The sequence below is a fragment of the Amblyomma maculatum genome, chromosome 4 (assembly GCF_055883805.1).
Source record: "Amblyomma maculatum isolate TAMU_Amacu chromosome 4, ASM5588380v1, whole genome shotgun sequence".
Taxonomy (NCBI): domain Eukaryota; kingdom Metazoa; phylum Arthropoda; class Arachnida; order Ixodida; family Ixodidae; genus Amblyomma; species Amblyomma maculatum.
Window position 1 is genome coordinate 177,832,433 of NC_139347.1, and position 15,834 is coordinate 177,848,266.

General features: G+C 44.0%; 1 long non-coding RNA gene across 1 annotated transcript; it reads right to left on the reverse strand.

Annotated features, from left to right (window-relative positions):
* Positions 1-6,130: 6,130 nt before the first annotated feature.
* Positions 6,131-12,011, reverse strand: LOC146193558 (uncharacterized). Its single transcript, XR_014706470.1, has 3 exons — positions 11,778-12,011; positions 9,910-9,995; positions 6,131-6,319 (listed from the first exon to the last, which is right to left on the reverse strand). It is a non-coding gene; the product is annotated as an uncharacterized LOC146193558 (long non-coding RNA).
* Between the last annotated feature and the right edge of the window lie 3,823 nt (positions 12,012-15,834).

Consider the following 15,834-nt stretch of genomic DNA (forward strand, 5'->3'; position numbering starts at 1 on the left):
AGCCCCGAGCCCTGCTTCCGACGCGCTTATCTACCCTGTCTCGCGCCGATAACATGCCGCCCCCGCTCCGGGCAGCTCGCTCATGCGTACTCGCGCTGCCCGGGCGGACATCAACACAAACAGAAAAAAGCGCGCGCGGTTCGAAACGCAAAAAGGGGCTATGGGGCCCCACAAAGTGTATATCAGTACACATGTTTGAGCGTACCGTTTTACTTGCTAAAATTTAGCGTGCTCCTAGCTATCGCGGCCGCAGTTTCAAAAACAACTAAAGCATCTGTCTCGTGTACACATAGGTCTTCTCTGCAACAGGTAGTTTGCAGAGTGCAGTTTAGGCTGCCATTCAAGATTCCTCTCGATATAGGACGTTTTAAAGATATGAAGGCATAATTAAAGACAATCTTTGATTTCGAGCAGCTGTCAAAGATGAAAACGTCTTTTGAGTCTCTGTGGCATGTCTACGAATTGTCGACGGTCTATGAACGTGAATTTTTGAACTTACACAGGGCACATGCTATGTATTGTTCCCAGTTTTAAAACGCATCATATGCAATCTACTGGACGCTTTGAGCACAGACGCCGAAATAATTTAACATTAGAGTTTGCCTGAATTTTGCGGAATCAGCGACAAAATGCAGTCGCCTGCAACAGAAAGTTTCGTCGCGGCGCTTACCATTTGTTTTGAATATTTTGTGAATTTGGTCACAGCAAAAGCAACCTAACTATAAGCTCACTGTAAATAATTAACTGATTTCTCCGTTACTGGAGCCATGTACAAGAGCCCTGTAGGGAGGAGGTACCCCACTCCGGCGCTCCTGAAGACAGAAGGTCGAGTACAGGTCTATAAAGGAACGTTTCTCCAGTCAATAACAATCGTTTCAAGTGCGCGAACGTCATCCATGCATCGAAATGAAGCGTAGCGAAAACTGCAATGCCCATAATTATGGTGCTGCCAAAGGCGGTCGCGATTCATAAATGTTACACTAATTTGAAGACATAGCGCAAAAAAGACGGGGACAACTAACACAGATGTAGACAGGACAGGCGCTAACTGACAACTTTATTTTCGAGGAAAACCGCAGCACAATGTATGCCAAAACTCACGTGACAATCAAGGGGCCTTATACTACGACCAAATACAGTTTAACAAAGGGCGGCCGACAATCTTGACCCGGAAAAACCATAAAAGAAACAAGGGGGGGGGGCGGTAAGCATTATCAACAAATTATACAAAACTCATTGTGAACTTATTACAACAGAGGGGGCGCGAACGACATCGTGGCCAAGGGACGGTGCCAAAGAACTTAACCACAGCAACAAGCGAGCCTAAAGGGACCAAAACAAGGGAAGTAAAAGCAGAGGTATAGGTCAAAATCAGAAAAAACGTGCGAGGCAAAAGCAGTCACAACTAAAAACAGATAAAACGTGCGAAGCAAAAGCAGAGTCAAAAACTAAAGACAGACGAAACGTGCGAAGCAAAAGCGGAGTCAAATCTAAAAGCGGACTGTCTGTGCGAAGCGAAAGCAGAGTCATGAACTACAAACAGACCAAACGCGCGAAGCAAGCGCAGAGTAAAAAAACTAAAGACGTATGAAACGTGCGAAGCAAAAGCGGAGTCATAAGCTAAATCAGACAATCCGTGGGAAGCAAAAGCAGAGTCAAAACTAAAATCAGACTTAGGAGTGTAGAAGGCTTCCCGCTAAAACATTCAAGTGCTAAACAAGAATAATCAGGATGGGCGAGTGCAAGAACAATTATGAAGAATGAGAAAATTAAGGGAGAAACACACCAGAAACCGGGAAGGAATAAAAGAAATTCCATAGACGATAACTCGTTTGATATCAGTGAGCAGCCGGTTGCTAGTGGTAAAAAGCAAAAAGGGTTAAAACACCTACATGTGGCCATCAAGGAATTCAAATTCGCTTTCAAGAAGGTTGATAGAAGGTACGCTGACGCAATCCTGACCGGCCTTTCTAATGAAGTATGTCTCCATGACTTCGCGCTCAGTTCATTCTTTGGCTGATCTCAAAAAATCTGTGCTATCTAAGAGCGGATAACATGCGTTATTTGGATCTGTTTTACAAGCTTAACAATTTTCGGCGAGGTTAGTACCCGATTTGTTGCGTACGCATAGTCTATGTGCTCTCGTCCTCTCATTAAAACATCTTCCAGTTTGTCCGATGTACTGGAGCCCGCAACTGATTGGAATCCTGTACACACTTTCCTTGCATTCGGTGAACTTAGTTTGATGTTTCTTCGTGCGTGCTGCTTGCTCTTTCATCTTTCTAGTGCATACTTTCGATAGTTTGCATGGTGCAGAGAAAATAATTTTGACATTATAACGCGCTGCCAGCTTTTTGAAGTTATGTGAAAACTGGCATCTTACTCTTGCTTTCTTCGTTTCCCTGCTTACTATGTTGACTGTTTGAGGCTTTTAGGTTTTGCAGAAGGCTTTCACACACTGCTGCAATAACGTCAGGGGGGAAACCTGCGTCTTGTAGACGTTTGAATTGCTCATTCATGCTAGTAGCCATGCGGTGGGTACATGATTTTGTTGTGGCACCGTGAAGGCAGGAAAACACGATGCCACGCTTCACAACCTTGGAGTGTGCACTATCAAAACATCAGTTCAGTTCAGTTCAGTCGTTCAGTCGTGTCCGACTCTTCGTGACCCTATGGACCATGTCACGCCACGCTTTCCGGTCTCTCACTATCTTCCTAACATCACATAACTTCATCTGCAGTGCCTCGAGGATGCCATCTAAGCATCGCGTTCGCTGCCTACCCCTTCTCCGGCGACCCTCAACCTTTCCCAACATCAAATCTTTCTCCAGCGACTCCTCTCTTCTCATCAGATGACCAAAGTAGCTGAGCTTTAACTTTAGAATTTGACCCTCCAATGAGCAGTCAGGGTTTATAGTCGACAATATTGACTGATTTGACCTTCTGGCAGTCCAAGGAACTCTCAAGAGTCTTCGCCAGCAACACAATTCAAACGCGTCAATTCTTCGGCGGTCAGCCTTTTTCACAGTCCAACTCTCGCATCCATACATCACAACTGGAAAGACCATAGCACGAGTTATACGGATCTTGGTTGGCAGACTAATGTCTCTGCTCTTTACTAGGCGGTCAAGGCTAACCATTGCTCTCTTTCCCAGAAACAGGCGTCTCCTAATTTCATGGCTGCAGTCTTCTTCCGAGGCAATCTTGGAGCCCAAGAAGAGAAAATCTGTCACAGCTTCCACTTCTTGTCCCTTGATGCTCCAGGACTTGATAGGGCAAGACGCCATGATCTTTGTCTTTTTAATGTTCAGTTTAAGCCAAAACTTCTCACTCTCTTCTTGTACGTGCATCAGAAGTCTCTTGAGTTCCGCTTCACTTTCTGCCATTAAAGTGGTATCATCCGCATATCTAAGGTTGTTGATACGTTTTCCAGCAATCTTCACTCCAGCTGAAGACTCGTCCAGACCGGCCTTCCTCATTACGCACTCTGCATATAGGTTAAATAGGCAGGGCGACAGTATGCAGCCTTGCCTCACTCCTTTCTCAATCGGAAACCAATCAGTAAAACCATGCCCAGTTCTGACTGTGGCCTCTGGCCCCTCATACAGGTTCCTGAGGAGGCAGATGAGGTGAATTGGAACTCCCATCTCTTGGAGAGCTTGCCACAATCTGCTGTGATCTAAGCAGTCAAACGCTTTCGCATAATTAATAAAGCAGAAGTAAATGGGTTTCTGGAACTCTTTTGCTTTTTCCATGATCCAGCGAAGGTTGGCAATTTGGTCTCTAGTTCCTCTGCCCTTGCGAAACCCAGCTTGCACGTCCGGAAGCTCCCGCTCCACATACTGCTGCAGCCTACCGTGCAGGATTTTCAACATCACCTTGCTAGCATGCGAAATAAGCGCGATCGTGCGGTAGTTGGAACAATCTTTGGCACTACCTTTCTTTGGATATCAAAACATAACAGGCGCTTTTTCGTACGCGGACGGTACATCCAGCACACCGTGTGGCCGTTAAAATCCAGCTCAATATCTAACAACTCAATGAGGCCATCTGTAGGCGATTCCCATGTGAACTTTAAAGGGGCCCATAACAGCCATAGCAATAGTTTCCCCATGCCTAGTATGTGAAAGAATGTCGATGTAAGATAACCTTCCCGCAAAAATTTTTTAAATGCGGCATTTGGAAGCAGAGTTATTTGCAATCAAATTTTGAAAATCTGCGCCTTCGCGGCTTTCCTCCTCTGTTCAACTTTTTAGCGCGCGCAAAGGGTGGCCCTCCTCCAAGGCCTCGCCCACTGACACGTCAGAATTGACGCATCTGCGCTTTTACTTTTTTTTGCTTAGCGCCGCACGCCGCAACTTCCGTTTTGTCGCGCTTGCTTGTCGACGCGCCTCCGGGGGCCTCTTGTCGTCTGCTTCATCGTCATCGCCCGATCGCCCTTCGGCACGAACTCGCAAGTTTTGTTGCCACGCTATACATCCCTGGCGTTGACCTCACCTTTGATTTTGTGTTACGTCGTGTGCGCGACGGGTGCAGGACAGTTTTGGGCTAGCCTGGTCGCTCTCTTGAATTCGCGAAGGCAGTTATCGAAGCGCTGAATTGTTGTTGACGGGACATGAGCGGGAGGTTGTTACAGTGTGCAGTCCCTGGCTGCGAAGGTATTGCTAGTGACGGGAGGAAAAAAATTCTGCATCAAGTGCTTCAAAACGCCAACCTCCGGAAACAGTGGCTACAGCTCATCGGATAGCCAGCATCGGTGAACAAAGCGTTTATCTACGTTTACTTTACCAGGATATGTGGTTCGCGATTGGGGGATCCCAACAAGACTGAGTCTGCGTGAAGGAGCGGTACCAACGCTGTTTCTTCCAGCCCTGCCGGTAAGTGTAAAATGAAAAGATTGTGATATTAGCTTAAGACGCGTTATCACAGTAGTGTGGATTTTTTTTAAAACTCAGGCGATCTTGCTCGGCGTTGTGGCATGCATATAGCAAGATTTGTCATGATCACTGTGAACTACACTGCTCAAAATAAACCAGTGGCGAGCTTACGATGGGATTTTATTTTTTAATGTTACGCTAGTCGACCCCACGCACCAATACACCCATATAAGCCGTATACTATCATCGTCGGGGTTCAGCAGCGGATTCTTCAATGGCGTGTACTTATGGGGGTCGAGTCCCATCTCGGTACTCATTCGCCGAAGTCGCTTTTCGAGCTCGGGGTCCATAATATCCGTACCGCAGCAAGGGCATGAAATGTTAGCGAAAGACTAGAAATTCAGAATCGAGATCGCAGAGAGCGGTCTTCCGGGCGTTGCGGAACTATACGATGCCCCTTCGTGAAAGATAACGATCGATTGTAAAGAAAAAAAAAAGGAAGGGGATGAGGAGAAGGGGACTGCGTAGTTGTGCGCTGTGGTGTAGTTTGTCAGCCGCGGTTCGGCGTCAGCTGACTGCAACGGAGAACGCGCGCGCCGACAGGAAGTAAACAAACGCTGTTCGGTGCCCGATTATTATCGCAGCATGACTCCCGCCCTGTAGCATTTTTTTCTTTTTTTTTACGCCATGTGGTGTTTGTACAGAGCGCACTTTGAAATGTCGCGCGAATAGAGCCGCGTCCAAATTCACCAACCGAGGCAGCCAGGAAAGAAACACGTGAAACCGAGATAGGCGTTGATAAGAAGAAAGAGAAGAAAGGAGGGACACTGTCAGGAAGGAAGAGATGGAAACAGAAAAAAAAAGTGCCTAGAGGCTTTACCCTTCAGCAAAAAGGGGGGAGGGGGGGGATCGCAAAATAAACGTTATCACTCGCATGAACTGGGCGTGAACTGGCTTAGTCGCTCAAAGTTGTGCCTCTTTATCCCTAAGCGATCAGCTGCCGATCGGAAGTGTAAGAGTTGGTTTTGACAGGAGCATAGACAGGAGTTATACACAACTAGATTTTTTCTGCGGAAAAAGCGGGGGGGGGGGGGGAGATAAACCGCAACAAGGGAAGAGGACTTCTCCAAATGGCTCACCGACAGCAATAAGAGCAGGAGCCTTCTCCGGTTCCTAACGGAAAATAATTTCCACGGGTTCTTATAATATGTCTTATGGCAAGCTTGCGTAATAAAAAAAGAAAAAACAGCGCGCGCATGCAGTAGTGCAACGATCGAGTGACACAGTTCGGCACAATGTTACAAGTGGCTCACAAATGCACATTTATTTTTGTCCCAGATTTTCCAGGAACAGCGGGTACAGATCATCAGCCAGCTGGATGGAATGGAAGTGGACCTCGCAGGAGATGGGCGCTGCGACTCCCCGGGCTACAGCGCCAAGTACTGCACGTACAACGTTGTTATCATTCAGACTGACCGTATTCTACAATGGGAACAGGTAAGAATAGGAGAGGTAAGGCAATGCTGCGATACGAAAATTGGCAAGCTGCAATTCCTATTAACTGTGTGAAGTCAGCTGCAGTGCCCAATAGTGCGAGCATGGGGCCTCGCCTCAACTAACGAGTCTCAGTGCAGTCTTTAACAAAAGGCGCCAATTTCTGCATATTATTAGGAGAAATTTATTTCAGCCTCACCAAGAGTGCCCTTGGCAAGTGCTGCTTGCATGTCTATATATAAAAAGAATCAAATTAATCATTATATAATACAAACAATTGAATTACGAAATGTTTCATCGTTGCAAGCCATTGGGGAAGAGGTACATTTGCTGACATATATTATTATGTAATGAGGTTTTAATTTCATCTATCTACAAACTGCCACCCAGCTATCTGGACATACTGCAAGAGCAGCAAATCGCCCATACAGCACTACTTTGATGCTTGGCGCATTAGTAAAGATGCATGCAGTTGCTTGCTTTAATAATTAGGGCGAATACATGGTAATAACATTATTATATACTGCATTTACTAAGTTAAAAGCTGTGAGCAGGTCAAAGGGCTGTGAAGCAATAGAACCATGGATCCAGAAAATCACAAGTCTATGTTGCGGCCCTGGGCCAGGGTAATGGTGACCTGATCATCAGCATGTAGTGCAGCCTGTTGAACCACATATGCGATAAGCGTGATGGCCATGATAGACCATACAGCAAATGCCTGCATTAGCTCCTTGCAAACAGGCAATGGATGAGCAGAGGTAATCTGTTTTGTATAGGTTTTTTTCTAAAGTTTTTCACTTTGATGTTGTTTGGAAGGTGCACGGCTCACACTTGTGGCATTTGTCAACCAATGATAAATTTAAGAGATAGGTAATGCAAATAGAACTTCACGGAAAAAACTTTTTACACATCCGCACATTACAGCAAGACATAGCCAAGAAAGAAACCCATAATGAAGTGAAGCAACAACATAATGTAAATGTGAGTGCTGAGACTGCGAGATTAATTTAATACTGAGGCAGCTTGGTTGTAACGCCAGTAAGAAACACTAAAACAATGGGATGTTCTATACTTTCTTATACTGACAATTGTTTGGTCAACAACACCTCTTAGATTTCTTGTCACAGTAAAATAGCAGTACAAGACCAGGTGTCTTTTAACGAATATGTTGCTAAAACTGTTTTCAACTGCAATGCAGCAGCTGTAAGCAGGTTCAGCATCTATGATTGACTAGAATACACACCAACACTACCAACTCATCAGTCAAATATATATATATATATATATATATATATATATATATATACCGTCGGCGCGTTGTTTTTCCTTCCGCTTTGCATGTAATGCTCTTTATTCCAATAATCATCATAAGAGGAATTCCTATAAATGTCAACAGTATAAACATAAAAAAAAAATGTTTGCCTTGCACTCGCAGACTATTCGCTCCTTTAAATGCTATATATATATATATATATATATATATATATATGTGAAGGAGTCTGGCAGTCTTGAAGCCATAGGTAGCGTAAGAGGGTTCTAGCACAGCTCTCGCCCTCGCTCTTGATCACGTTCTACGTGACGCTGGCGGTAGCAAAGGACGTCCCACGTCCGCCGCTATGGCTGAGGGCGGCGCTGGTGAACACTCTCAAGGTTCGTATACAGACAACATAAATACCCAATAAAGTAGCAGGGGGGACAGCGGCCGATGTAGCTCAGTTGGAAGAGCACCGGACGCGTTATTCGGAGGTCGTGGGTTCGGATCCCACCATCGGCACGTTGTTTTTTCTTCTACTTTGTTTCTAATTATCTTTCCCCTAACAGATTGCATTACTAATTTCTGTGATTATCCAAGTAAACATTAAAAAAAAGACATTAATTACCATCCCCAACGCTTTCCTTGGCCTCGCCGACTGTTGGCTTCTTTCCTTCATGTATTATAACGAGCACCCTCATTTCCCCTTGATTGATCTGTATATATATATATATATATATATATATATATATATATATATATATATATATATATATATGTACATTTTTTACAGATTCATGTGCTTTCAGGAAGCTAAACTGCATTCTCATGAACTCCCTGTTCCTGAAGGACATTCGACAACTCTCCCCTAAAGCCCAAACATCTTCCCTTGAATCATTTCATAATTTGGTCATCAGATTTGCTCCCAAATCAATTGCATACTCGGATGATGGGATGCAAGCAAGGTAAGTTGAATGAAAGAGAAGGATACGACATTATTTTTTACTCCAGTGCCAGTACGCATTCCAATTTTTCTGCATTGCATATGCAAACAATCAATCCTTGCATGAAGCATTTAATGTATGTTCATAATATTGTCATTGTAAAAGGAACAGAGTCCAGAGGAAATAGAACTCAGTAAAAAAAAAGTCAGAAGTTAATCTATGAAAGCCTGTGCTTCATTCGCACCATATCCTTTTCCTCCTTTCGATTCTTCAACTTGCTAAGTAGCCCAACTAAGCAGATCGTGTTTAGTTAATGCTACAATAGCCACTACGACCAGCACTCCCCTTAGTACAGTGCTTGATCTGGAGCTGTCATGTTATCAGGCCAGGTAATATGAGACCTTACAATTACGACTCACAGGAGTCAATTCTGACATCTGCCAAAAAAGGGCACCCACTATGTCAAGTGAATCCCAACTCCTGCTCAAAGTATGCACCCAATGAGACATTTTCCACAATCCTTCCATCCTGACATTAAATACTCGGCTGTAAAAATAGCTGAACCTATCCTGTGTCTTTCTCTGCGAATCTCAAGACTGCTGCCATGTCAAAGGTAGTTTTCATACATTTTGAGGAGACTGCGGTGCAAACTTCTGACATTCTAAGAATGCTTCATATAATATCGTAAAAACGTATTTGCTAGCATGGTAGCACTAGCCTTTCTATAATCCCCTTCCATAGAAAAAGTGAGACAAGAGGCTGCAGACTGCACAGGCCATCTAAGGGTCCTCATTGGAAGTCACTGCTCTTATGTTAGAATAGGCAGATGGGATGACATAAAGAACGAAGTTGAGGACAAGTATAAAGAGCAGGCTGAAAAAACACCTTGTCTCTCTTTTGTGCTCCTCGTCTTAGTGCAGTCCCAAGACAAAGGCAGTTTTTAAAGAACTGGAAGTTATCAGCGCAAGTTTCCGACCCCTCTAGAACCATCTCGAATGTCCCGAGGCTACTGTATTGAAGCTGCAAGAATGCGCAAGGTTCACTTGACCACTTGAACTAATGATGATCGCTAGAATACAATAGCAGGGAGAACAGAGGTGATTCACGATATGATGTTGTATAGCCCATGTCATACATTCATTTTGCTGCTTGGAGATCATTGCATCACATTCTTAATTTTAAAGGCGCTGAACATAGTAGCTAAATCAGAAGCAATTTCTGCTGCAGTGTTGTGAGTATAACGCATAATGGTTCCTTATGGTAGCCTCTTCTGTATAATTTTGCTGGTAGGCAACAAGAAACACATTTTTTTCCAAAGTATGAAAAATTAATTCATATTTACCTTCTTTATAGGTCACATCTGGCTGTAATTCACTTTAATGAAAATTCCTCAAGGCTCCAGGCACAGACAAAAAAAGGAGATGACCGCTGGAAAGTAAAGATGGCAAAAGCAAGGAAAGGACATTTCAGTGTCGCTCCAGTGAAAACGCAGCCTACGTTTTGTAAGTTCAAAGTTTGTTCTACTTATAATATTACACGAAAAACTAAGTGCACTGTTGTAATCTCGATGACTATTTCATGCAGCGTACGTCCACAAGCTCCTCCAAGATGTGGAGAAACGGTCTGAGGGCTCTTCGCACAGAGAGACAGCTGCAAGCACAGCTTCAGAGCGTCACTTTATGACGGATGCCCATGAAAGACCGTCAAAAGAAGAACTGATTGCTGCTCACGGACACAGATTTGCTCTTCACAATGACTAGTCAATTACACAGTACAACTGTCAGTGTGCTTAACCTAAATGCTAAACAGACTGGCATCATTTTTTAAAAATACACAGCGCAACAAACATAGGACGACAGCACTGACTAATCAACTGCATGATTTATTGAAAGAACACGAATATATACAAAAATGCTCTGACAACCAAGTGCGCTTGTTCGCAGATAAAACAACATTTCAAGTTTTATCTGTGAACATGCGCACTTGGTTGTCAGCTTCTTGAGGCCAAACTAGAAGTAAATGGAAATTTCAAGTGAGCCGGCTTCACAAGTGACCATGTAACATCTCTCTTTTCATGGGCTTGCTGTTCCCCATCCGTTAAGCTACACAGTTTACAAGACAACAGTGTAGTTATGCTGATTATTATTATGCGCGCGAAATAATACAGTGTTCTTAGCGGCAATTTAAACTGCTGAGCGACTCAATCAACTTCATTAAGATTTTTTTCCTCCTGTCGACAGAAAAACAAATGCTAAGGTAGGAACAAAAGGCTACTAATACAGTAGCTTGACGAGGTTTTTACCCGTTTGACATGGACGACAGACAGTCATATTTTTACAGTGATCTGCTAGCGAAAAAAAAAGATCAGCAAGTAAGAGAAATGTGCAATATGGACAGGTGCTGTGTCGGAAACAAAGTGTGAGAAATGTACATGTATTTACATTCACTTGCCACTGACTCTTGTACACACTTTGAGTATCTTTAACGCGCAGAACATAAAAGAAAGACATGGTGAGAAAAAGAATATTAAAGTGTCACATACATTCGAATGTACACCGGCTCAAGCATAAGAAACAACAAGGTGGTCAGTTATAAAACTAAGAAAGCACAGTTTTTCGCCGAGGAGAGCAATTATCTAGGAATAATCTCGAAATAAAGTCGTTTTCTTTGTTTCTTCGGTGCGTCCTCATCACTGCACGTCGTGTGAAACCTTGCAAGGGCCAGATACAGCATGCGTATCCTAATACTACATGTTTACCGCGGCGGCTTGTACCTCTTCGGATCTACCGCTCAGTCGTTTGTGGTGAAACTGCGCACAGAGCTTTGATATTACGGTAAACTTTGCTCGTAGGAAGTTAGGTAAGGGTGCCTAATTCGTTGCTGCTGCGTACAATGCAAACCCGCAGTCTGTACCGGGATCGGGGCCGAAAGCCGCCAACGCCGGCGCACGATTCCGCGGGTTCGCGCACGGCCGAGCCAGGTAGGCGCAGTTGTCTTAGGTAATTTACTATAAGGCAAAAGTTTATAACCTACTACGAGACAAAATGCAACCTTCGTGAGTAGTGTCACGCAATCAAGTCAACGGTTAAGACGGTAGGATTTTAATAGCCGCCACAGTAATGATGCCTCACAACAATGACTAACTCATTGCACCTGTGAAACCGTCGCTTATCTGTGCGCTATGTTCAGGCTAGTAAACACATTACTTACCAGCGTATGTTGTCGCCTTGACTTGATCCGAGGTGCGTATTTTGGTTTGGTGGACACGGGAACGGAGCAGCGGTTGTCTCCGAAATTTTGCTGCGCTACGTGGGCGCAGTGGATTGGGGCCCGACATTTAAAGCACCGACTTAATGCTGTAAACCTGTAAGCCGACTTCGAAGTTCATTTCGCATGGGCGACACAAGAAACGAGAACATTCACAGGCGGAAAGTGCCCCGCAAGTACACTGCAAGGAATTGAAACGAGACCGCCGCTTGCGACCGCGCCGCGATTGCCGTGGTGCCTGCGCGAAGGGCAAAGATGCGCGCGTGCGCGCGCGAGACCGGAAGTGCAGGAAAAAAAAGCTTTCAAAAAATGTTTCTGTCTACAGAACATCCTAATTTTCTTTCCTGATAATTAAAAGTTAAGCGTATTTCAATTTTTCTGGCATAAGCGATAGTTTAATGGCTGTGTGACGTCGCAAAGAAGCAGACCAATAGTCATTCGAAAACGCATGCACGTAGCAGCGTTGCACAGAGGAGAAGGAGGACTGGCAAAAGTCGAAGGAAAGAACGCGCCAACTTTCGAATGGGATTGTGGGACCAGCACTGCGCGTAGACGTGTATTATTGCGTTCAAATGTGTATCGCAGCATAATCTAGCGACTGAGATAGTTTGTGAGGAGTGCTCGGGAGGTGTTTGTGGGCCCCTTTAAACCGGAAACGCTATGAGAAAATGCAGATGCCTTTTTTCTGGATATAGAATTGTCCGTCTGAGCTCTTGAATCAAGGTAGTATTCTAGCAGAGAAAGCACTGTTCCACTCGCCCATCCTGATTATTCTTGTTTAGCACTTCAATGTTTTAGCGGGGAGCCTTCTACACTCCTGAGTCTGATTTTAGTTTTGACTGCTTTTGCTTCCCACGGATCGTCTGATTTAGCTTATGACTCCGCTTCTGCTTCGCACGTTTCATATGTCTTTAGTTTTTTACTCTGCTTTTGCTTCGCGCGTTTGGTCTGTTTGTAGTTCATGACTCTGCTTTTGCTTCGCAAAGACTGCCCACTTATAGATTTGACTCCGCTTTTGCTTCGCACGTTTCGTCTGTCTTTAGTTTTTGACTCTGCTTTTGCTTCGCACGTTTTATCTGTTTTTAGTTGTGACTCTGCTTTTGCCTCGCACGTTTTTTCTCATTTTGACCTATACCTCTGCTTTTACTTCCCTTGTTTTGGTCCCTTTAGGCTCGCTTGTTGCTGTGGTTAAGTTCTTTGGCACCGTCCCTTGGCCACGATGTCGTTCGCGCCCCCTCTGTTGTAATAAGTTCACAATGAGTTTTATATAATCTGTTGATAATGCTTTCCGGCTCTCCTTGTTTCTTTTATGGTTTTTCCGGGTCAAGATAGTCGGCCGCCTCTTATTAAACTGTATTCGGTCGTAGTATAAGGCCCCTTGATTGTCACGTGAGTTTTGACAACTTTATTTTTGAGGAAAATCGCAGCACAAAGTTGTCAGTTAGCGCCTGTTCTGTCTACATCTGTGTTAGTTGTCCCCGTCTTTTTTGCGCTATGTCTTCAAGAAACTGCTACCAACTACCCCAAACCAAACATCTGTTGTTAAACTAACTGGCTGTGCCAGCCGGCTCTGTCGTATCGCCTTATTAACTGTACCTGGAGGACTACGAATGGGTGGGTGGGAGGCCGAAGATTGGAAGCACTGTTCCACGGCGATCGACAAGAGCAGATGGTTCACTGCGTTGATGAGATTTACCGAAACGGGGTGCTGGCATCGCAAATGCTTGCTGTCGTACGCCGGTAGCGGGAATACCTTCTCTATCGCTCATTCACTAAATGCTCTTCTTATGCCATGGCCGGTCCCGAGGAGAGCAGAAGAGCACTCTCTCGACACGACTAGTCGGCATGCATCAGCGTTGCGATCCTAGCCGTAGACCACAGCGTTCTGTGCAGCAGCGTGTATGCCCTTTCAGTGGTAATGTTAATAAACTTTCGACACATGCGTGCGGTATGAGATGAATACGACGCTCTGCTGCTTTCCCTGAACTTCTGAGGTCCTATATAAACTGTGTTAATGTCGGGCTCAAGTCATGTTATTTCATTGTAAGCTTTTTTTCTTTACTTCATGTTCAGCAACTGTAAAGTATGTAGGCATCGCCCCTAACTGTGTAAACTGATTAAGGACCTGATTGGCATCCGAACAGGGTGACACCTTGATCAGCGCAGCTAATAGGTTATTGACGTAACGTGTTATTGGATCTAGAAATAGCACCACTAAACGTGATGAGCTATGCGCGACTATCGATGCATGCGATGCTGATATTGTTTGCCTTACTGAAACGTGGCTTTCAGCAAAAGTTGATAGCTCTGAAATCTTTCATTGCAATAAGCATTTTACCACTTATCGGTGTGATAGGGGTGACAGAAATGGTGGTGGCGTTTTGATAGCTGTTGCCGACACACTTTTTTCTTCTCCTGTTCATGTCGTCACCAGTTTAGAACTTGTCTGGGTTGAACTGCGCACGCGCTTTAAAAAACTGATCTTGGGAGTTTGCTATCGCCCTCCCTCGTACAGTGCCACGTTTGTTGAAGAACTTCATGATGCTATTTGCGCCATTACCGTTCGTTTTCCAAACGTTCCTACTGTTTTGGTAGGTGACTTCAATTTTCCAACTATATTTTGGTCCAATGAACGTTCTTATGTTGATCCTTTTTCTACAGAGTGCGATGGTTTTTTGCGCATGTGTGCCGACTTTAATTTCTCCCAACTTGTTACCCAGCCTACCCGTGTTACATCTTCTTCGTCAAACTTGTTAGACCTTGTTCTCACCACGTCGCCTGATATCGTTGCTCCAATATCTTGTTTGCCAGGTTTAAGTGATCATTACATTCTCCATTTTTCAGTAAATGTCGCGATACCACACCGATATAACACTTCTAAATATATCCGTGACTACCAAAAGGCAAACTTTGATGCAATTAATCGTGAACTCGCTGCTTTTATCGATGAATACTTGCCCTCTTTTCATGACCGCCCAATTGAAATTAACTGGACCCTTTATAAGGATAAAATATCCTCCCTGACTAATTCTTACGTTCCGCTGCGAAAAATATTAACTAACAACTGTTCGCCCTGGTATAATTCTTCACTAAAACGGCTATCAAACAAAAAGAAACGTCTGTTTCGCTCCGCCAAAGTGTCTAATTCTATGCCCCGATGGGACGCTTACTATTCTGCTGCGTCTGCATATAAATCGGCACTAAAACAAGCTAAGGAGTCATTTTTTAGTCATACTCTTCCATCGATGCTAATAAATAACCCAAAACAATTTTGGAACGTGGTTAAGAAAACTGACCCATCTACAATCAATCTGAAAACTACAGATGAACAATTAATTCCTAGTGAAATGTGTGCTGATGTTCTTAATGATGTGTTTACTGCTTCTTTTACGAACAATTTAATTACCGAAATTCCTCATTACCCACCGCGTGACTTCTTTGTTATGGACCCCGTTATAATGGATCCTGTGGGCGTAGAAAAAATAATTGAACAACTGAAGATGTCATCATCATGCGGAGTGGACAACATTAACTCAAAATTTTTGAAAAATACTAAAGTGTATAGTGCCATTATTTTTGCCGAACTGTTTAAACAATCTCTTGAGTGTAGCTGTGTTCCTAGCGACTGGAAGGTGGGCAAGGTGGTTCCCCTGCACAAGTCTGGGGACAAACATTCTCCTAATAACTACCGACCCATTTCACTTACTAGCATCCCATGTAAGATCATGGAACATGTCATCTGCTCTCATCTCGCCAATTTTCTTGAATCGAATTCTTTCTTCAGTCGTTCCCAACACGGGTTTCGTAAAACATTCTCATGCGAGACTCAGCTTCTATGCTTTTCACAAGACCTTCATTTCATTCTTGACCGGGGTTCCATAGCAGACTGTATATTCCTCGATTTCTCCAAAGCTTTCGATAAAGTTTCTCACCAATTACTACTTTTCAAATTAAGTAACCTCAAACTCGACCCTAACATCGTTTCGTGGCTTCAGTCTTT